Source organism: Ornithodoros turicata, chromosome 1, assembly GCF_037126465.1.
Source record: "Ornithodoros turicata isolate Travis chromosome 1, ASM3712646v1, whole genome shotgun sequence".
NCBI classification, from domain to species: Eukaryota; Metazoa; Arthropoda; class Arachnida; order Ixodida; family Argasidae; genus Ornithodoros; species Ornithodoros turicata.
The window spans coordinates 41,192,249-41,216,012 of NC_088201.1; the positions used below are offsets into that span (position 1 = coordinate 41,192,249).

At 47.6% G+C, this 23,764-nt stretch overlaps 2 protein-coding genes across 2 annotated transcripts in view; one reads left to right on the forward strand and one right to left on the reverse strand.

Moving 5' to 3' along the window:
- The window catches only part of LOC135378076 (hepatocyte nuclear factor 4-gamma-like), a 161,718-nt gene that overhangs the window by 112,415 nt on the left and 25,539 nt on the right, over positions 1-23,764 (reverse strand). The window lies entirely within an intron of this gene.
- LOC135378075 (sodium-dependent neutral amino acid transporter B(0)AT3-like) overlaps positions 16,952-23,764 on the forward strand; it is a 75,221-nt gene continuing 68,408 nt past the window's right edge. Inside the window, exon 1 of the mRNA XM_064610924.1 lies at positions 16,952-17,057. The gene's annotated coding sequence lies outside the window, so the exon portion shown is untranslated. The remainder of the gene's footprint in view (positions 17,058-23,764) is intronic.

Consider the following 23,764-nt stretch of genomic DNA (forward strand, 5'->3'; position numbering starts at 1 on the left):
AAGGCCGGAGTATTGCTAACAAGGATCATGGTCGTTGTTGCACGACAATGCCCCTGCGCACAATGCGAAGGCTGTGCGCGATTTCTTGGCGAAGAAAGGCGTTGTTGTCCTCGATCATCCGCCCTACTCCCCAGACCTGGCTCCAGCGGACTTCTGACTGTTCCCAAAATTGAAGTTGGCCATGAAGGGGACACGGCATGACTCCATAGAGGACATTCAAGACGTTGCGACGAGTTCCTCAGAGCCATACCGAAGGAAGACTTCAGGCACTGCTTCAAGCAGTTTCACGGGGCAGTTCCAGCGGCGCATTGAGTCGGCGAGGGACTACTTTGAATGACCCATAATAAAAATTAAACATTATTGATGCCTTCCATTTTATTTGACAGCAGTCACCTTTTCACTGGGATACACCTTGTAAGCATGTAGCCTAGTATTGAGCTTGCTCACCTGTGGTCCCTCAGTGGAGGTGCAATATTTCAAGGTATTGATCATTGGGCTAGGGAAATGATTTATGAAATTGGGAGGTTGAGGCCATGGCAGCTAGCGACGTAATTGTGAAGTCAGCTGTGACAAATTTTGTCACTATGTCTGAACCGGTAGCTGTATTTTCTTTCTTCAACTGATGCAGCAATATTGGTTTAGTTCTGTTCTGATTTATGTAATTTTTTTTTTTTTTTTTTCAGGTTCTGTTCAAACTTCAATAATAGACGACTTCAGAAAATCCCAGAGAGCTTAGCACGGCCTTGGACTATGGGAACTGCTTTATCAGAAAGGAGGAGAAAGGTCTCCAAACTGTTTCGATTTATTTTTCCTTTCTCTGCCCATTGTCCACGAGGTGTCAGGGTCAGCAAAAACGAAACGTGAAGGACTTTTCCCTTTCTCATGACGATCTCCCAGGATGCAACGCGTGCGCAAGGAGTACTGGGATTTCCTGAATTCGTCTATTAACCTTCAGCAAACTACCGTAGAGGAGGTTAGCATCGGTATGCATAGCTGGCCGAACTCACTCATGAGGGCCCTCATGAGTGCCCCTCACCCTCACCTCACGCTTTTGAGGTGAGGGTGAGTGAGGGCAAGCCCGCGATCAGGCCATCCGTGAGTGCACTCATGAGGTTCTTACCCTCATGAGGTCTCCTGTGAGTGCACTCATGAGGTCTTACCCTCACGAAGTCTCCTGTGAGTGCACTCATGAGGTCTGAGGGGCGCCAGATCTGTGTGAGTGAAGTCACTGATGAGGCCTGAGAGGTGTGAGGTCAGTGTGAGTGCTTCAGAAATGAGGTTAAATGACGATTACGAGACGTGGGCAAATTATGAAGGCACTAGTGATATGGTTCCAGCGATCCAGCTACCGGCAGGGTGCACTTTAAAGGGCTGGTGTTCCCGTTTTTAGCAATTTCGTCTACGTCGCGCTGGGAACACAGCCAAGCGTCCTGAACTGATGGATTAGTTGGTGATATGGTTCCAGCGACCCAACTACACACAGTGTGCACTTTAAAGGGCTGTTGTGCCCGCTTTTAGGAATTTCGTCTACGTCGCGCTGGAAACACAGCCAATGACAGAATGGCGTAAATGCAGGCTAGCTGGTGGATAAATTCCATGATAGGCAGCCAGGTAGAAAACACAGCCAAGCGTCCTGAGCTGACGGATTAGTTGGTGATATAGTTCCATCGACTCACGTACACGCAGTGTGCACTTTAAAGGGCTGGTCTGCCCGTTTTTAGCAGTTTCGTATATGTCGCGCTGGAAACAGAGCAAAGCGTCTTGGCTGACTGATTACTTGGTGTCGTGGTTCAAGCGACCACTACACGCAGTGTGCACTTTAAAGGGCTGGTGTGCCCGTTTTTAGCAATTTCGTCTATGCCGCGCTGGGAACAGAGCAAAGCACCCTGAGCTGACTGATTACTTGGTGATATGGTTCCATCGACCCACCTGCACGCAGTGTGCTCTTTAAAGGGGTGGTCTGCCCGTTTTTAGCAGTTTCGTATATGTTGCGCTGGGAACACAGCAAAGCGTCTTGGCTGACTGATTACTTGGTGAGGGGCTTACTCTTATGAGGGGCACAACCTCATGAGTGCACTCACAGGAGACCTTATGAGGGTAAGACCCTCAGGGCTTGCGTTTGTGAGGGCGGTGACGGTGAGGGCGATTGAGGGCATGTGTCTGTGAGGGCCGTAAGGGTGAGGGCATGTGCCCGTGAGGGCCGTGAGGGTGAGGGCGAGTAAGGGCATGTGCCCATGAGGGCCGTGAGGGCGAGTGAGGGCCTGTGCTGTGAGGGCGGTGAAGGTGAGGGCGAGTGAGGGCATGAGCCCGTGAGGGCGAGTGAGGGCATGAGCCCGTGAGGGCCGTGAGGACGAGTGAGGGCATGAGCTCGTGAGGGCCGTGAGGGTGAGGGCGAGTGAGGTTTCACCAAAATGCCCACCTATGTCGGTATGAGTAAACCGCATTCTGTCACACACTTTGTTCTCGTGGGCAGCGAGAGCAGCAGCATTTGCTGACTCTCGTTCCTATGATGCCAGTGTGTCCAAGAACCCGCCGAAAAACAATATAGTGTCCAGCCAGCAGCAGAGGGTGGTGAATATTTCTAGCAGTGTGAAGGAGCTCATAGTCTGACATAGTTAGCCCAAGTCCAGAAATGCCTAGTCAGAGATCCACCTCTGCGTCGGGAGAGACTTCACGTATTCTTTATGGCAGTACGCACGCAGCATAGGAAGGCTATATGCATTATTGGTCCCTAATATTAAGTGCAACCTAGCGTCCCTGCATACTTTACAGCTCTACAGATCACGTTGAGATGAGCTCCAGGTCGCCGCAGTAAGGGATCGTACTTCGGCAGTCTACTTGAAGCACTGAAATGGCCCTCCATATTTTTTTGTTTTTGGCTGCGGCGTGTTGTGCAACAAATAACATAAGCTCTTGCGAAGGAACAACGAGCGCAGGGGACCTTTACCATGCGTGAGAGGCCCAATCTCTCACCCGGCCTCTCGATACCCTTCATTCCTTAAAATGAACGAGGGATGTAGACGTCACTTGGTGACGTAGCCCGGCGCAACCGAAACGCTGCAGCTGACGAATTTTCGGTGGCCAGTGAGAGCATACGGCTGCTCTCCATGCAGGTCTGCTGACGTCAGGCGAGGATATTGGGCCGGGCTGATGGCTGCTTCTGTAAATTTGATTGCACAGTGACAATACACCGCACAGCAAAAATGTAGCACATGGTTGGCTCTAGATAGGATGCTTCATGAATGCAACAGTGTTTCGAGCATTTGCTTGCTCTTTTAAGACTGCCGTCTATGAAGACACCGAGATACCGCTGCTGCCTGACATTTGAGAACCGTTTTACATCCACAGGTTGGGTAACTGCGCAAGCTCCATCGCCTAAACACGACACAAACTGACCGGTTCAGAGGTCTAGCCCACTGCTCCAAATACTCCGCGATGCTCGTAATAGCGCTCTGAAAACAATCCTGTATTAGTCAGATGTGGGCGCGGATAAGATTGACAGTACCGCTCATGTCAGATCCGCATCCGCACCTGTCGAATGTATCGGCACATCCACGGTCATTGCGTTAGTAGGAAACAACCTGCATGACGAAAATGTCACGTTACAAACGTTTTTATCTTTCAGCATACAAACTTTCTCGTGGACGTTATGCCGTTCCCAGCAGGGAAGGGTAACGGTAATGGTAACGGAAACAGAAACGGTATATTACCGAAATTGGAGATGGTAACGATAACGGAAACGCATACCACGGTCCTCCATTACCGGAAACACAAAAACGGAAACGAATTTATCGTCCGGTATTGAATTCGGGTAATGGCTATTCCTATTGTGCGATGACATTTGAGTGACTTTTGCTTTTGTATTTTGATGACTCCATTCCCTGTAATTCTCTAAATACTATACACGAGAGCATGGGAAGAAAGCGCAAATTGGGTCTTGAGGGTGCATCCCTCACTTACCACGCCCCAGTCCTCATAACTCCATGACATCAACACATGACTATACTCCACCATAGCACGAGGATGCCAGCCTGTGATTTTTAGTTACTTATCTTGTACTTTTTTGCTTTTCACTGTGGCCATAGCAGTATTATTTATTATTGAGAGCGTCCGCTTATGAATGCGACATTGGATGAAAGCTACGCCCGTCTTGAGTTGCTGGACTCCGAGTGACTGAAGACTGAAAACATGTTCCTACATACGTTTTTTTTTTTTTTTTTATCTTGCAAGATGTGCGCATCCCAACGACGTAAAATTACTTGTGTAGTGTGTACGCGTGACACCGAAGCAGCACTTGGGCAAAACAGGGTGCTGATAGAGCCGGACCGGGCTACCCTCCCGCAGCTCTGTAACAACCGTTCCATTACCGGAAACGAAATTGAAAGGCCGGTATCAGAAACGGATAACGGAAACGAAAATATAGCAGTAACGAAAATGGAAACGGTAATCAAAATACGTCCGTTATCCTTCCCCAATATAATCAGATAAAGGCACACTTCGACGCCATTTTGGATTTTCTTGGTGCTCTCAGTTATTATGTCTCACCTAGGAAGATGAAGTTAGAGGTTTGACTGGCTCAAAGGTCGAGATAACTTTGTCCAGTTGTCAGCGGACTTGTGTAACACCATGATCTTTAAATATGTATGCCAAACAGCATCTCATTGCTCTGTTTGCGGAACACTTCATGTTCCTTGCCTCTTGACATAAGAGGAAGGAATACTGGACGCACCCCAATGCCTGCTAGCTCAGTCAGGGCACAGAAGTTATTGACAGCTCCAAGGACAAAGGACAAAACCATGAGGCTTCCATCGTAATATAGGTGATACGCTTGTCCGAAATAATTGTCCTGCGTCTTCCTTATTCCATGTCTGAGAGCCCTATCGCACTATGCGCTACCACATAATTTGCTGGCATGTTGATTTGATAGTAGTACACACCATTACATTCGGCAAATTATCTTGGTTCCTTCTGCGACGAAGTTTCAACAGCACATTGAAGCTGTTAGTATTCAGTCTCCACTACATAATAAAGAAAAGGGTAATCGTCGCCGGAATTATGTTTAAAACCACGCAATATTCATAAACCACAAACTAGGTAGGTACACGTTTGTACCTGTCAGTACGTTGGCAGTACATAACGACATGAACTGAACCCCCCCCCCCCCCACCTTTTTTTTTTTTTAATATACACAAAGGACGGACATGATTCCGTGTTGTGCCGTGAGGCAAATTTTTACAAAGTTTTCATATTCACTCGCATGGAATACTAGATTCGTAGGATATCCCTCTAGACGTTCCTCTTGAGTGTCACCTGGGTAGACTTCTTGGAGGGGGCATGGCCCCCCCTGGTAACGTTCGGGCCCCCACGCAGTCGGCACCAATTTACTGAAACACTTATGAATTCAGAAACAGACATTGCGGTATTCTGCAATGCTTACGGTGTCAGGGATTTGCGTACGCTCAATCGCGACATGTTTTGCCGACAAGCACTTTAGCGAACACCGTATGGTCATTGAACATTTCCTTCACGAGTCAGCAGCATATCACGTCGCTTTACTGTCTGGGACTGTTGATACCACTGCTTCGCAGGGGCGCATTCTTCGTTACTTGTTAGCTTCGCAAGTTCGCGTTTGCTCCGCCTTCGTCTGCGCTATGCCAAAGGCCGTCCAACCACCATGGTGAAAGTGAAGACAAAAAAAGACTTCTCTGTAGCGGCTCAGTCGCCGCCGCCAACTGCCGTGCTCCACGACAGCGCGTACCGTCACCAACCATCGAGCTACACGAGAGCGCGTGGAGAATAAAGCATACTTGACTATAAATGCGGCAATGAAATTACTTGGAGTAATATCTCGTATAACTCGACACTTTAGAAATTTTGATTGTCTTATATACCTGTTCTGCACTATTGTTCGCTCAAGATTAGAATTTGTTTCGGTGGTATGGAACTGTCTCCCCACACGTATTCGTTAAAAATTGAAAATGTTCAGAGACGCGTTGTCTGCATTGTTTCCGACAGATATTTGGGGCGTACATGTTATTATAATTATGGAACTTTGTTGGACAAGCTTGGTATATCTCCACTGTTTAGCCGCAGATACGAACGTGATATTCTCTTTTTGTTTAAAGTTGTTAATGGTGCCTTATTTTGTAGGGACTTCCTTGCTGCTCTAGCATTTCATGTGCCGACTAGACGTTCCCGACAGGTTTCGCTATTTTATCCACTAAATCAATTGAAGTTTTTACCATCATCCAGGTTGCAAATTGCTTACAACCATATGCCACACGATGTTGACACATTTTCTCCATTCAGGAGTTCTGTTAAGCTATTAGAGTGATTCTAATGTCTGATGTTGTTTTTGCTGGGACGCTTCTTGTTTACAATGTGTAACATTACAAGGCTCGATGCCGTTAGGTGCACATTTAAATAAAACAAATGTATGCAAATGTATACTGTGGTCCATTGGCTGCGTGCGTTTTATTCACGATTTCTAAAGCTTCAGGAAAATATTGCACGGAAGATCTAATACAGGTTCAGACTGATATTAAAATCGCGTCATTTTGATTGTGCACAAGTTTAGTTATACAGGATTTACAAAGCTAAGGCTATTATAATCCCAAATACTTTTATAACCCATGCTCTCTTTAATCCATTTCCTCTATGTGGTAGCGAAGGCATCCCTATGAGCGATGTATTTGCTCACTGGGTCATCATCAGCGATGTCTTCCTTACTTAAGAGCTCAAAAAGAAGTATTTCCAAATTAAGTAAATTTCCATGCTTCGTTCCAGGCGTCATTCAATCTCATCTCCCAAAGCCGACGACCATAGGCGAACGGGCTGTCAGGGAACAGCTCTTTAGCGCTCACCCCGCTGAGCGTACCACGTGGTCCGCCTGCTGTTATGGTGATGGGCGATGTCAACACAAACTTACGAATCTGGGACGTGGTTGTGAACACCCCTCTGACCATTCAATGGCCTCCTACGCAACAAAGGCGGAGCAGAAGCGAACTTACCAAGCTACGAAATGTAAAGGAACAGTCCCTTGGGATGTCTTCGTTGGGTTGTTGTTGACACCAGAGCCGTTTATAGGGAGAGTTTGGCCATTCGTTGATCTTTTGCCGCCCTGATATGGGGGCTCGCCGTGACGTCAGACCCCTCACCGCTCCGCCCACTTGACTGGAATGAAAGGTGAGCCGCGGTGGCACGGAGAGATTTCAAGCCTGTACCTCCGCCCCAAAATGGCGGAGTGAAAGGCACGGGGAGATTTGAAGGCTGTACCTCCACTCCAAAACGGCGGAGTGAAATGCACGGGGAGATTACGAGGCCGTACGTCCGTTCCAAAATGGAGGAGTAAAAGGCAAGGGGAGATTTCAAGGCCGCACGTCCGTTCCCAAATGGGGGAGTGAAAAGCACGTAATAATTCTAAGGCTGTACGTCCGCTCCAAAATGGCGGAGTGAAGGGCACGGGGAGATTTCAATGCTGTACCTGCGCTCCAAAATGGCAGAGCGAAAGGCACGGGGAGATTTCAAGGCTGTACGTCCGCTCGAAAATGGGGGAATGAAAGGCACGGGGAAATTTCGAGGCCGTACGTCCGCTCCAAAATGGGGGAGTGAAAGGCACGTAAAGATTCTAAGGCTGTACGTCCGCTCCAAAATGGCAGAGTGAAGGGCACGGGGAGATTTCAATGTTGTACCTGCGCTCCAAAATGGCGGAGTGAAAGGCACGGGGAGATTTCAAGGCCGTACCTCCGCTCCCAAAATGGGGGAGTAAAGGGCAAGGGGAGATTTCAAGGCTGTACCTCCGCTCCAGAATGGCGGAGTGAAAGGCACAGCGAGATTTCGAGGCTGTACCTGCGCTCCAAAATGGCGGATTGAAATGCATGGGGAGATTACGAGGCCGCACGTCCGCTCCGAAATGGGGGAGTGAAAGGCACGTAAAGATTCTAAGGCTGTACGTCCGCTCCAAAATGGCGGAGTGAAAGGCACAGGGAGATTTCGAGGCTGTACCTGCGCTCCAAAATGGCGTAGTGAAAGGCACGGGGAGATTTCAAGGCCGTACCTCCGCTCCCAAAATGGGGGAGTAAAGGGCAAGGGGAGATTTCAAGGCTGTACCTCCGCTCCAGAATGGCGGAGTGAAAGGCACGGGGAGATTAAGGCCGTACCTCCGCTCCCAAAATGGGGGAGTAAAGGGCAAGGAGAGATTTCAAGGCTGTACCTCCGCTCCAGAATGGCGGAGTGAAAGGCACGGGAAGATTTCAAGGCCGTACCTCCGCTCCCAAAATGGGGGAGTAAAGGGCAAGGGGAGATTTCAAGGCCGCACGTCCGTTCCCAAATGGGGGAGTGAAAGGCACGTAATAATTCTAAGGCTGTACGTCCGCTCCAAAATGGCGGAGTGAAGGGCACGGGGAGATTTCAATGCTGTACCTGCGCTCCAAAATGGCGGAGTGAAAGGCACGGGGAGATTTCAAGGCCGTACCTCCGCTCCCAAAATGGGGGAGTAAAGGGCAAGGGGAGATTTCAAGGCCGTACGTCCGCTCCAAAATGGGGGAGTGAAAGGCACGTAAAGATTCTAAGGCTGTACGTCCGCTCCAAAATGGCAGAGTGAAGGGCACGGGGAGATTTCAATGTTGTACCTGCGCTCCAAAATGGCGGAGTGAAAGGCACGGGGAGATTTCAAGGCCGTACCTCCGCTCCGAAAATGGGGGAGTAAAGGGCAAGGGGAGATTTCAAGGCTGTACCTCCGCTCCAGAACGGCGGAGTGAAAGGCACAGCGAGATTTCGAGGCTGTGCCTGCGCTCCAAAATGGCGGATTGAAATGCACGGGGAGATTACGAGGCCGCACGTCCGCTCCGAAATGGGGGAGTGAAAGGCACGTAAAGATTCTAAGGCTGTACGTCCGCTCCAAAATGGTGGAGTGAAAGGCACAGGGAGATTTCGAGGCTGTACCTGCGCTCCAAAATGGCGGAGTGAAAGGCACGGGGAGATTTCAAGGCCGTACCTCCGCTCCCAAAATGGGGGAGTAAAGGGCAAGGGGAGATTTCAAGGCTGTACCTCCGCTCCAGAATGGCGGAGTGAAAGGCACGGGGAGATTTCAAGGCCGTACCTCCGCTCCCAAAATGGGGGAGTAAAGGGCAAGGGGAGATTTCAACGCTGTACCTCCGCTCCAGAATGGCGGAGTGAAAGGCACGGGAAGATTTCAAGGCCGTACCTCCGCTCCCAAAATGGGGGAGTAAAGGGCAAGGGGAGATTTCAAGGCTGTACCTCCGCTCCAGAATGACGGAGTGAAAGGCACAGCGAGATTTCGAAGCTGTACCTGCGCTCCAAAATGGCGGATTGAAATGCACGGGGAGATTCCGAGGCCGCACGTCCGCTCCGAAATGGGGGAGTGAAAGGCACGTAGAGATTCTAAGGCTGTACGTCCGCTCCAAAATGGCGGATTGAAATGCACGGGGAGATTACGAGGCCGCAGATTACGAGGCCGCACGTCCGCTCCGAAATGGGGGACTGAAAGGCACGTAAAGATTCTAAGGCTGTACGTCCGCTTTAAAATGGCGGAGTGAAAGGCACAGGGAGATTTCGAGGCTGTACCTGCGCTCCAAAATGGCGGAGTGAAAGGCACGGGGAGATTTCAAGGCCGTACCTCCGCTCCCAAAATGGGGGAGTAGAGGGCAAGGGGAGATTTCAAGGCTGTACCTCCGCTCCAGAATGGCGGAGTGAAAGGCACGGGGGGATTTCAAGGCTGTACGTCTGCTCCATAATGGCGCAGTGAAATGCACGAGGAGATTTCAAGGCCGTACGTCCGCTCCAAAATGGCGGAGTGAAAGGCACGGAGAGATTTCAAGGCTGTATGTCCGCTCCATAATGCGCAGTGAAAGGCACGAGGAGATTTCGAGGCTGTACCTCCACTCCAAAACGGCGGAGTGAAATGCACGGGGAGGTTACGAGGCCGTACGTCCGCTCCAAAATGACGGAGTGAAAGGCACGGGGGATTTCAGTGCTGTACCTCCTCTCCAGAATGGCGGAGTGAAAGGCACGGGGATATTTCGAGGCTGTACCTCCGCTCCAAAATGGGGGAGTAAAAAGCAAGGGGAGATTTCAAGGCCGCACATCCGCTCCCAAATGGGGGAGTGAAAGGCACGTAAAGGTTCTAAGGCTGTACGTCCGCTCCAAAATGGCGGAGTGAAGGGCACGGGGAGATTTCAATGCTGTACCTGCGCTCCAAAATAGCAGAGTGAAAGGCACGGGGAGATTTCAAGGCTGTACGTCCGCTCGAAAATGGGGGAATGAAAGGCACGGGGAAATTTCGAGGCTGTACCTCCGCTCCAAAATGGGGGAGTAAAAGGCAAGGGGAGATTTCAAGGCCGCACGTCCACTCCCAAATGGGGGAGTGAAAGGCACGTAAAGGTTCTAAGGCTGTACGTCCGCTCCAAAATGGCGGAGTGAAGGGCACGGGGAGATTTCAATGCTGTACCTGCGCTCCAAAATAGCAGAGTGAAAGGCACGGGGAGATTTCGAGGCTGTACCTGCGCTCCAAAATGGCGGAGTGAAAGGCACGGGGAGATTTCAAGGCCGTACCTCCGCTCCCAAAATGGGGGAGTAAAGGGCAAGGGGAGATTTCAAGGCTGTACCTCCGCTCCAGATTGGGGGAGTGAAAGGCACGGGGAGGTTTCAAGGCCGTACGTCCGCTCCAAAATGGGGGGAATGAAAGGCACGGGGAGATTTCAAGGCCGTACGTCCGCTCCATATGGCGGAGTGAAAGGAAGGGGAGGTTTGAAGGCTGTACCTCCGCTCTAAAATGTGGGAGTGAAAGGCAAGGGGAGATTTCAAGGCTGTACCTCCGCTCTAAAATGTGGGAGTGAAAGGCAAGGGGAGATTTCAAGGCTGTACCTCCGCTCTAAAATGGGGGAGTGAAAGGAAGGGGAGATTTCAAGGCTGTACCTCCGCTCTAAAATGGGGGAGTGAAAGGCAAGGGGAGATTTCACGGCCGTATGTCCGCTCCAAAATGGGGGAATGAAAGGCACAGGGAGATTTCGAGGCTGTACCTGCGCTCCAAAATGGCGGAGTGAAAGGCACGGGGAGATTTCGAGGTTGTACCTCCGCTCCGAAATGGGGGAGTGAAAGGCACGGGGAGATTTCGAGGCTGTACCTCCGCTCCAAAATGGCGGAGTGAAATGCACGGGGAGATTTCAAGGGAGTACGTCCGCTCCAAATTGGCGGACTGAAGGGCACGGAGGGATTTCAAGGCGGTCGGTCCGCTCGAAAATGGCGGCACTGACCTTGGTCAACACCACCTAGACAGCCTCATCGGTTGAGCGACGTGACGTAACAATTAAGAGTCAGCCAATCACAACCGTACTTTCAGCGGCCGTAGCTATGGAAACGATCCGCCATCAGCCACATGGGCAGCCACTGGTAGCCACAGCTGTCATCATGGCTGGCTGCTGCGATTGGCTGACTTGATATGTCTACGTTTGAAGGAATGAGAGGAGGCACCAAGCTGGCCTTCTGTGTCTAGGTGGTGTTGCCTTGTGTGCTGCCCATCGTCTGACGTCAAATGACGCGCTCTCAGACAGGATCCTCCCAATGGCGAAACTCTCTCAATAAACGGCTCTGGTCGTCACCATGCAGGCGTAGCCTATGACAGCCTACAGACTGCTATGCACAACTATCGTCAGAAGAATAATAGAGAGTACGAAGCTCTCAATGACATGACGCAGCCTTGGGATATACGTTTCTCGTTCTTCACACGTGACCAAGTTTCGCTGTGTCCTTAGTGGAACAACATTTTGTTGGAAGAAGACATCCAGAATTTACGTAAATGGACAGGGGCGCCCATCGAGAACCACGTCTTACATTATTGGGTACACAAAAGTATCATGCAAGTAGCAAATAGGATCCGTGATTCTGAGCAATTTTATTCGAAAACAGCGAGAAAAAGTTTGTAATTTGTAAGCGAAAATATTATGCCTAAACTAAAACCATTATTCGCAACCAACATAACAAAACGAACAGCGGAAGTATAATACAAACTTGCAAGACGGTATCTATATCCACGTCGAACTTATGGATGTAGGCCTAAATTTGTAGCACCATCTTTCCATTCTCAACAAAATGTCCAAATCCGAAAATGTCTCATTTCTGCGTTAGCCGGTAGTGACAACAAATCTGGTGGGCACTGGCGGGTAATCCTATCCTCTGAACAAATAAAAATGTTGTAATCATAATTATTTCTCACCTGTGTATTCTTTATGCTGTCGTCACATTATCATCAACCCCACCAACAGAGGTGGGCGTTTGTCCTCACTAGCCTCGCACTCACTTCAATTTTCTGGGAGAGAAATTTTCCTCCCCTCACCTCAAAATTTTTCTTACAATTTTTCCTCACCTCACCTCAATTTTTTATTGAAACATTTTCCTCACCTCACCTCAAAAATGTTTTTCGAAATTTTCCTCACATCACCTCACCTCAATTTTTTAAAGCCATTTGTGTATTCGATGTGAAGATTGTGTATTCGATGCGCGTTGGCTTTGAGTGACTGCCAATGTAAATGCATATACCTCAAGCGTGAGTGCATACAGGGTGAAAGGTGTCATTTGACCATTATAAGAAAACGGCTTAACGGAAAAATATGGGATAAACAACTTTCTTCTGGATATTTAGTTTATCACCAAACACAAATAGTTTCATCAATTTGCCATTGAAATACATTTTCGAAATTGAACTCATTAAATTGCTTAGTCGATGTAACGTTCTTTTTTTCTTCTTGCTGGAGGATTTGGCCCAGTCAATCACAGAAAACGCTTCGTGGAACGATTGTTATGCCGATAAAAGTTGCGCGGAAATTGAGGTTCAATTGCGGGTATGCGAATGGCGCGCAAAGTCGGGTGTCAGAAAAGCGGCGAGAGGGGAGGGCAGTCCCCGCCCAGATGAGAGACAAAAGCTGCGGAAAGAAGGAAAGATATCTCGTGTACGCGCGGGAAAAGTTTTCATAAAGTGTGCGTTCATAAATTTTTCCTCGCCTCACCTCAAAAAATTTTCCCATAGTTTTCGTCACCTCACCTAAAAAAATTGCAAAATTTCCTCACCCCACCTCAAAAAAAAAAAAAAAAGATGTTCCTCACCTCACCTCAAAATTTTTTAAAAAATATTTTCCTCACCTCAAAATTTTTTAAAAACATTTTCCTCGCCTCACCTCAAATTGTCTTTGAAAATTTTCCTCACCTCAAACATCACCAGAAAAATTGGCCCTCACCTCACCTCACCTCAAATATTGTGAGGTGAGGGTGAGGAAACCCTCACCCTCGCACGCCCTCGTGAGGGTGCCCACTTCTGCCCACCAACCACTGGTGGTCTGTGCTACTAACCGCCCTTTAGCGTTACAAGTGAGCTGTAGTAGCCGGCTTTACACATGCGAAGCTACAATCTCCATATTTTTTTTAATCCAATCCAATCCAGCTGATGGTTTTAGATAAATAACTAAAATCTTACCAGTATCATACGCTAGGATGATAATTCCTAAGGCCCTCAGTTTATATGTCACGGAAGGTGCTGCGGCAAATTCAAAATTCCGCGGCACCGACTTGTAAATTCCGCTATTTTCCGCGGCGAGCAGTCACCGGCTGCTTGAAACTGGGAGCACTTTTTTCTTTTTTGATAATGTGGTAATAAAAAATACTATTTGATTAACTTACAGATTCAAAGCACTGTTGTGGCTCAGCATTACATACATGATATCTTATGTTCTCCTCTGATGCTGTCTGTCGCCAGCAATCATTTTATACCTGCCATCTGAACTTTCCATTTCGTTTTGGCAAAATTCTTGTTACGAATGCGACAGACGCGGTGGCAATAAATTTAAAGAAATGAGGAGCTGAGCTGCAAGGAGGTCGCCTCGTAACGCTCTTCATCGAAAACGTACCACAGGTTGAGTAGATGTTGAAAGATCTTTCAGCATCTACAGAGTTTATAGGATCTTTATAGAAAGGAGTTTACAATGCATGCCCTGGGGAAATTACATCTTTAAGACATCCTTTTTTGTTCCTGGGCTGTTTGCATTATGTAAGAGACTTAACTTTTTGAAGGCAACCTCCCAGACATCAAATCAAATCAAAATCCCCCACTGCCACCGCTAAACTGCACACGTGAGGGACGCCGCCCCTTCCTCAGGCGAAGTATGCACAATAAACTTCTGTCTGTGTTTGTCCTGCAGCCATGGACAATTTCGTAAAGCAGTCTTCAAGTTTTGTAGAGCAGGCTTCACCTCATGCAGGTAAGCGTCAGGTGAAGCCCACTTTCGAGAGGTGTCGTTCGTATTCGGCGAATACTCGAATATCCGGAAACCCGAATATTGGGTATTCGATTCGCGAATCGAATACTTCGAGTGATTGATATTCGATTCGTGTTCAAAAACTCGAATGTCCGCACACCCCTAAAAAATAAGGGATTCCGTGAAATTGTGTGCCAAACGAAGGAATCCGCGACCAATTCCGAATTCCGCGAAATTTCGCGGAACACCGAGCGCCTTAAAAATTCCTAATAATTCGTGACTTTACAACGCGAGACAACTGTGATCATGAGCGGCGTAGTTGGACCGTAGTTCGATGGAATACATGGAAAGAGCAGACGCCGGATGTTTAGAATATGCAGGAGTTCTCTCTTTGGAAAGACGAGAAAACGTCACTCCAAGAAGCCGAACATAGCCAACACCACATAGATAGAGAAAGCTCTTTTTCCCCACATAGATAGAGAAAGCCTGCTTACTCGTCGACGTGGCGTAACAACTAATAGTCAGCCAATCAGGATCGCGTTTTCAACGGCGGCAGCCAATCACAAACGTGATTTCACCGGTCGTGGTCATGAAGAAGAACCACTGTCGTCTGCGAGTGGTGATTGAACGTCCCCGCGTACTAAATGGGAAAACTTGGAAATAAAGCGCAAAACGGCCCCAATCTTTTTCAACACTGATTTTCTGGAAAGCGTGCTGCGTTTTTTGTCTAAATATTGAGGTCTGCAGGTTCCAAGTAAGCTGCAATCATTTGCGGGTTCTTGAATTCGCAGAACGGCAAATTGCAGTAGCAGACGAATTCTGACTATATATGTCCACGTAGCGAAGGAGGGAGAGGAGGCAATAAGCAGGCCTTCTGTATCTAGGTGGCGTTGACATAGCGGTGTCGGTTTCATAGATGCGTTTCCGAATGCGACCGCCCCTTTCACGTCCCTTGCGGAAGGCAGCGTGTCTGAACAACTTGTACCCTGGCACCAGGTTGCTGGCGTCCCCAACCGGGGTCGAACCCGCAACCTTGGGATCAATAGGCGGACAGGCTACCAGATGAGTACGCTGCAGGATAATGATAATTCGTGGCTTTACATCGCGAAACAACTGTGGAGTACGTTAGGAGAAACCGCAACATGCGTATATGTTTTTTTTTCTCATATCGGTTTTCTTTGTTGTCTTACACGTTGAAGTCAAGAGGAGTCGAGTCAAGTTAAGTTATGTCCGCGAAAGGTGGAAGGTAAAAGAGCTCATCGTACGACTGATAGGTGTAGGAACTACCCACTCATCATAAGACGTCAGCGGGCGTCCCTTACATATATAAAGCGCGAAGTCACTGTAGGAAATGAGCTTTCCGTACGGTAACGGGACAGGCTGTCCCACCCCGACACGTCCTTTCCTTCCCGTAACTCAACCTGTGGTAAGTTTTCGATGAAGAGCGTTACGAGGCGACCTCCTTGCAGCTCAGCTCCTCATTTCTTTAAATTTATTGCCATCGCGTCTGTCGCATTCGTAACAAGAATTCTGCCAAAACGAAACCATTTCAGGTGGCACCACTTTCTGTGGATTCGCTACAGTCGTCCCTATCGGAACACTCTCCCCTGATGACACCCCGTGCTGATATCCCTGGAAAGTTCCATGAAAAAAGGACAGTGGCACAGGATTTTACCTTAAGGGTATTGGGATGGATGGATGGATGGATGGATGGATGGATGGATGGATGGATGGATGGATGGATGGATTGATTAGATGTTTGCAAAATGGTGCGAGTTCTTCACACTGGTGTCTCCAAATGAGAAGGAACAACAAAGGCAAACCGTGATACTGAAAAGATTACCGTAAATTAATTCGTTAAAAGCATTTTGCTTTAAACTTTTCTACATTCTTCGAGGAATTCACAATGCTAATATAGTTGTACCGTCAAACTCAATCTTACAGCGATATTTCATCCAAACCAGAAATTCGTTGCAGCCAAGGCACATCGTCGTCGTCCAGGGGCCGCCACATCCTCTACAAATTATTCAATGAATGAATAGTTCTCGTAGTGCTTAAGGGTTAGCAGAGAGAAACGAAGAGAAGGTGACAAAATGTTTCGAGAAATACTAATCAAAGTAATATAGCTTTTATGTACCACACTCCCGCCTCACTTGTCAGCAGATAACTATGGAAAAGGTAATTTCTGTAGAATTGATTTTGTTCTACCTAGGATCGCGAATGGCACCTAGAATTCACGCTGTAGCCATCGATTGAATGTTTCGTGCCTCACTGACACATGAGAATTCCTTGCTCACCTCGGAAAAAGAATGTGCCATCCCTCTTACATGTTACCGAGACGGTAAGAACTACGAAGCGAAGAGGTCCGGAAGGGCGCCGACTCAAGGGCGAATGCGCGTCCCGTGACCCACATATTTCCGTCCCTTTGCTTCTACTTATTTACTTTATTCACTCCTTTTATTCCCTCACTCACTCACTTTATTCCCTCAGAGGGAAAATATTTTCCGGCGTTGTACCATCTGGCAGGCGAAGCAACTGCTGGCGAGAAATCGACACTGTCCCCTCTCGCACGTCCCGGTATCGTAAACAAATCCCCACGCTCCCCTGCGCTGGCGTCACGAAGCCACGTGACGGACCCTCCTACCCGTCCTCCGGCGGCCTGCTTCGCTGACAGCCCACAAGTTGATTGTCCTTCGGTGGTGTCGTACCTTTCGTGCTGCTGCTTTCTTCGACCACGGACTTGCACAACACAACGTTGGTAGCCCCACCTGTCGCGTCCATCACTACCGCCGCGTAAGTGCTACTGCAAACTTCTCCGCAACTGCCGCAGACGTGGGGAGAATTTTTGCGCAGACCGTTGCGCAAAACTTCTCTGCACTTCGCGGTGCCGTCGCCGCCGCTGCGGCTTGCTTGCCCATCTTCTTGTCGGGTTCTTCACGAGGACCTAATGGCGGGGTTTTTCGCAAGAGATGTGGCACATCGCTGGGCGGCCCTTTCGGTGAAGCAGCAGGCTTCGCTGAAAATCTAGAGAGCCGAGCTGAAGGTGACCCGTGTCTTCAAAGATGTGGTCACACCGTCCGCGGCAGAAGGATATCGCGTGTAACGCTTTCCCCAAGATTACGACAGATTGTGACCTAATTTGAAGGACGAGTACCGTCAATGGCACAGTGAAGCACCATCGTGTGTTGTGGAGAAAACGGCATTGCGTGTCACCCATCTCGAGAACACTAACGAAATGTAACATTTAAAGTGCATGTTATGCTCGATATGTCCGAAAAGGTGCGCTTCACACAAATTTGTCATCCTTCCGCAGTGTTCGATGGGCGTATACGATGTTCAAAGCCATTAAGAGTAGCGTGAGAAGCTCCATCAAATACATCGACCCGGACGAGAATTAATTATGAATCTCTGACATTTACGTTCCGTCGTTTTCTCTGTTCAATTCGCGTATAGCCAACCAACGATTTAGTTGTTTCATATGTTTTTACACGTCTTTCGCAAAATGTGCATTAGTTTCGCAATTGGAACAAAAAATGTAAATGTTCTATCGAAAGCCTGGTCTCGTTTCCATTCATTCTGCTCACCAGTCTACGTCTGACAGTGATTTATAATCTATTGATGTGAATCTAGACTGACCGACAGACATGTACTACTCGGAAAGGACTTTCGCTGTTTTGTTACGAAGGCTTGTACTTCGGTAAAGTGCTCGTCACGAAAATAAACGAAACACAAAACCCGAAAGATGCCAATAAATAGCGTAGAACCCACGAATATAGCTTTCCCACACAGGGAGTAATGTAGTGGTGAAGTGCTCTTTACAGGCGCTACACCGTCGCTCAGGCCGTCGGCGAATTTCACTCTGTATTACATTCCGTAACGTGAATGGTGTTCGCAATAAAAGAAGGCCGACCAAAAATATGTACTGAAATGTTAATGCTATGTCGTATCCTTCCAGATATAAACTTAACTTCCACAAGTAATCTCATATCCTTACAGAGGCACCTGAACGGTGTACGAGTGGGAGAACGCGAGTATCGATCAATTTTCTGTTTCTTTTCTAGTGCTATTGTGGTACCACGGCGGAGTTATTGAAGCGAAGTGATTCTGTACGTATGTAACGGTGACTCCTGTCGAGTGTAGCGTTGAGTGAAATGTTTCAACCGGTAGCGATTGTCCATCAAAAGTACTTGAACCATCCTCAAAGTTCGTTTGGTCCCTATCCTGTACGGGCGCCCAGGTTGAGTGTGATTAGAGCGCACAAAACGCGGACTAACATGGTGATTATAAAGCATTAACGAGCCACGTGAATACATGCTGTGAGTGATGAACTAGGCGTATTGGAAACCAAAACAGACACCTAGCCTGTGCAAATGTTTGTGTACAAAGTATACATAGAGTGATTCGAATGACTATATTGTTCACATTCTCAGAGTGGTTACTGTTTCAGAAAAGTAGGCAGTTGCTGTGCTTAGACGCGTAATTTTATCAATAGGATTTCAGCTGTTATACGATGAATTTACCAATACTCGAATGTCACCAATATCTTTCGTTTTATTTTCATTACACCGAACCAAACCAATCTATAGTATGAGACGGGTATAATTCATACAATATTTTGTGATTTGTCGCATACCATGGTCGTATATTATAACACCAACAGTTTGCTCCGCTTTGTTTTCTTGCGGCTAAAAATTCTGATAGAGTTTATGTATTGTCATTACGGTTAACCTCTGCTTGGGACTCACGCACGATAGATATAATGAGCAGAGAATATCTTTTAAAAAAGAAAGACAAAGCTGAGGACATAAAAAATATGAACGCATAATTATGAAGTGTCTACGATAAGCGGGTCTTATTCGTCTATTGGCTGAATAAGTAAATGTGAGAGGCGTCATACGACAGCATCCATTTTGAGGCCAAAGAACGCTTCCAACAAGTCAGGGATATCCTACTGCTTTGATACGCGCATTGCAGTGGTTTCCATAGCGTGGCATTCTTCCCTGTATGCGACGGGGAACTGATAGACTCGATATAGATCTCCACAGGCCTGATATGAAACCCATTTAGAGTATGTTTCCTGCCGTGCATAGAATGTTGCATTCACCTGTGATATCTTGAATAGAACTTCCCGGAAACAACAATACTTGCCACAGTCGCGAGGAATAACAATTTATGCATGCATACGGCAAACCACGTTCCATGAAAGTCGCGCACGAATGATTCCACATCGTTTGGTGCCACATCTCGCTCTAAATGTTAATCATCTTGTGGTAAAGCAGCAGATGAGATGTGTTTTCGCTTTCAAATAGAATGCAACGCACTGGGTATCATGTAATTGCACAGGGAAGCGCCCCTAGGACCTGATATCCTGAGGCACTTCCCTTCACATTTCCCTTCTCCTGGGGGGGGGGGGGGTGATGTAGGGGGAAGATGCGGTCAGCCTGCTCTGAAGTGGCGGCTCGGTGCACACGGGGGAGGGAGAAGAGGGAAGGGCGAAAGAGCGAGGGGAGAGATGATGGTGGCACAGGAGAGAAAGGGGCGTGCTAACCCTCTTGCTCTGCGATTTGGGTAGTCAAGAGGACTACCCAAGGGCGACTTGGACTACCCACCACAGAAAACATGCGAGCATCCCTCAGTAGTCTTCATTGTAATGCTCCCTGCACCACGGTAACCGCCAGGATTATTGGCGAAGTTATCCGGCCCATCTGGTTTATTGCAGGAACACACATACCTTAAAAGGCCCCGAATCAAACCCAGAAACCAATCACAAACTGCGCACTCTCTTCTCCAGATACGTAATCTCTTCTTTAGTGATAGCCACCGACGTTTCGCTAACGCAGTTATCGGTTCCAACTTTTCTTATCAAGAAGGCTTCATACAGCTCTCTTTCCATCTTTGTTTTAAAATGACCACTTGTGCTGGTCCTCGAAAATTCAGGTACACACCCACAATCCCTTACATGAGCACTCAAAGTACCACAAACTGTTTCCTTCAGGTTATTACTATGCTCTCTCAACCTTTCATTTACACAATTCATAAACGATGGAGGAATTGCATTCAACAAAGGGGTTCCTATGTTTTACACCACATCCCTGTTTTTTGGAGACTATTTGTCATTAACTAAACACTACAAGGATTACATTACAGGGACTAAACACTACAGGGATGCCAAATCTTGCTGCCAACTTTTTCAAGTGATGAGCAGTCTTGTGCACATACGGTACCACCTTCGGTCTGCCCTCCGGCTTCTTGGTGAAACCTTTTATGTTCTTCACATCTTTATGTAACCTACGAAGTATAGACAGCAGCACATGCCTGGGAGCGGTGTGGTGTCTTCCGTGTTGTTGTCCTCGTCTGCCGTAACTCCCTCGGTTTTAAGACTGTCATACTGCCTATACGACTGATTCACGTGCTGACATAAGTCACTGACGCGGCCATGCGTTAAACATATTACTTGACCTGTACGTGTGCGTGTTTTGCTCTCCTTGCTGGAGCTCAACACGTTTAGTAAACTTGTAATAATGCTACACCGCGATTAGGAGAACAGTAGATTTTTATACGCATCATTATATGTCTCCGAAAGCGTAGAATTTATGCCAGAGTTAAGTTTGTAAACGTTACTTCCAAAAAGCAATTCCAGTCACCCGCCTCAGAATGTTACGCCACTTTTCAGTTGCTCAAAATAATTTTAGTTTTAGCAAAGTTCAGTTAGACTAAGACAACTTGACTTTGTGTTTCAATTGCGTTTCCAGTCACTTTAATTGCGAGTATTAACACCAGATGACCGCATATCATTCCATGCGCATAGACGCGGTTCTTCCGGTAGCTATCACGAGCATCGTAGCCACGTCTACTTGAGCGCACTGCCCTGAGAGTGAATTGTCACTTTTTGTCCGTTAGAACAGCCCGCTGGGTAGCGCTGGCAGACTTGATGCCTGCGCTCGGTGCAGCCTTTCCCACCGTTGTTGCGCTGCTGGATGCATGGCGTCATGAGAGCACATGGCGCTTCATTCCCGGGTGACAAGAAATACCGTACCGATGTCCGGAAAAGTAGAGGCACTTACTACCGTAGGAACACATAAAACCTTCCCGGGGAAAGAAGCCAACCTCTTTTTAACCTCCATGGTGATCATGATTTTTAGCTTCTTATTATTGTAAGCCAAGTTCTTGTTGTTAGGTTAGGTTATCATATATTGGCGTGCACAGACAGAATAGAGAGTTTTAGGAGATCGTACGCTATCACGTTTGCGTACGTAAGGGATAGCGCTGATGGTTCTGCGCATGCCCATAGCTGAAAGAGAGCTTCGCGCAGTGCGCAGAACCACCAACGTTATCCCTTACGTACGCAAAGGCGATAACGTACGATGTACTAAAACTCTCTAATAGGTCTCGTGTAGGACGGACGTTCATTTGCAATGGATTTGCCTCGACATCTGCCCGGCATGCAAAGGGGACCACAGTAACAGTCGGTCATTACGAACTGTGGAACAACGACAAACCTATACGCATTCGTGAATTTTTCTTGTGTGCTGTAGCGGATGCTCGCGTGAACAGGAAACAGGAAAAACGTGTTGGTTAACGCACGTTACGGTAGCGAACGTTTCGTGTTCATTTTCTTGTTCTTCGTCATTAGAGAGTTTTAGTACATCGTACGCTATCGCCTTTGCGTACGTAAGGGATAGCGTTGGTGGTTCTGCTCACTGCGCGAAGTTCTCTTTCTGTTATGGGCGTGCGCAGAAACACCAACGCCATCCCTTACTCACGCAAAGGCGATAACGTACGATGTACTAAAACTCTCTGTTATGTATTAATCGGAGGAGGAGCCGTTTTTCTGCGCGTGAGCTCCCGAAGACTACATTTCATTTTCAATTGTTAGGGATTACTTTATACGGCGGCCTCCATGATGCTCGGCAGAGCTCTTTGGACGAGCTTCTATTGCTGGAGGTTGCCACAAGAGTTGGGCAATATCCTCGACTTGAACCTCTGCTGGGCTGTACAGCTTGCAGAAGCGTACACTTTCTGTGTACACAGATGTGGCTGAGCAGTCCACGGCCATGCCCCAACTTCATTTTCTCTCCCTCTTCGTTGTACGGTGCTGGACAAAAGATTACGGAATACGCTTCGGCGCATTCCTTCCTCAGCGTAACACGCTAGCAGCGTATGCGGACCGTACGGACTTACAGACATGGACCTAGGTAACCCAGTCACCTGTTTACAAGTGCGTACGGTACCATTCGCTGCTAGCGTTTCACTCTGCGGAAGGAATGCGCCGGAGTGTGTTCCCTAAACTTTTGTCCAGCACTGTACGTTACATTTCTGGGAAACTTGTTACTGTCATGCTCCAGTAACTTCTCGAGGAAGTCGTTCCTTAAATTCTTCAAGGTAACTGCTAAAAAATACAACTTTTTCCTCGGGTTGTAAAGGTCTCTGCACTTTGCTTCACCCTCTTTGACCTTTGAATTACTTTCTCCTCGCAGATTGCAATGGCTGCATGTGACACTCGCTGCACTTGCACAACTCCTCTGACTGTTTTTTTTTTTTTAACGTAACTTATTTTTCTGTTCTATTTCGCGGTTACGCGAACTCTACACACGCATTTTTTTACAACGGTCATTCAGGGATTCGGGATTGGAACATCGGTCAGCCCTTGTTTTTGTTACATCAGATGAAACATACCCATGCAGCGCAACCGTCGCTTGTTCAAGCAAATCATGGTACCAGCGAACAGCTCTCCAGTGACGCCTAATTTCAGCCAATTAAAGCTAGAAAATGAAAAAAGGAACAACTCTGAGGGAGTAATTATTGATTAACTGCGCTTTCCAGTTCCGCCGAGTACATACTGACACAGAAAGCAATTACTCCAGAGCCGACAGTTTTTAAATGAAGCGAAACCCATCCCCCCCCTCTCTCTCTCTTTCTCATGCTCTTTATTTCTAGTTTGTTGAGCTTTTGATGATACAGGGCGACAATTTACTAGTATTTACTAGTATTGGGAAGTAGCTTAGATACAAGTAGTTACCAGTTACTGAAAAAGTAACTGTAAAAAAAGTAATTTCGCGGTCCCAATTTTTCGCGAATCGGGCTTAGGGCACATATTCGCGGCCACTAAATTTCGCGGATTCTTACCGTTAGAAGGAGCACGTCAGTCCCGAAGGAATTCAGCCCGTATCAACACTTGATAAGAGCAGCATTGTACGTACATGCATGTGCTGCAAAGTGGTTCAAATTCTTACTAATGAGTAATAACCTGCATGCACATGCAGTCAGTGCAAGTGTCGTGTGGTGCATGTGCTTTGCCCTAGTCATTCTCATCAGAACTCCCCCTCTCCCACTGCTATCTACTTCGCTTACCTTCTACTGCTTTCATTTCTTCTGATTTTTATTCTGATCTTCATTAGTTAATCTAGTGTAGGGGTGCTGGGGTAGCCAGTCCGACCATGTCGCGACTTACGTCACCACTTTTTTTTTTTCTTGTTCCCACAACTACAGTCATCGTCATT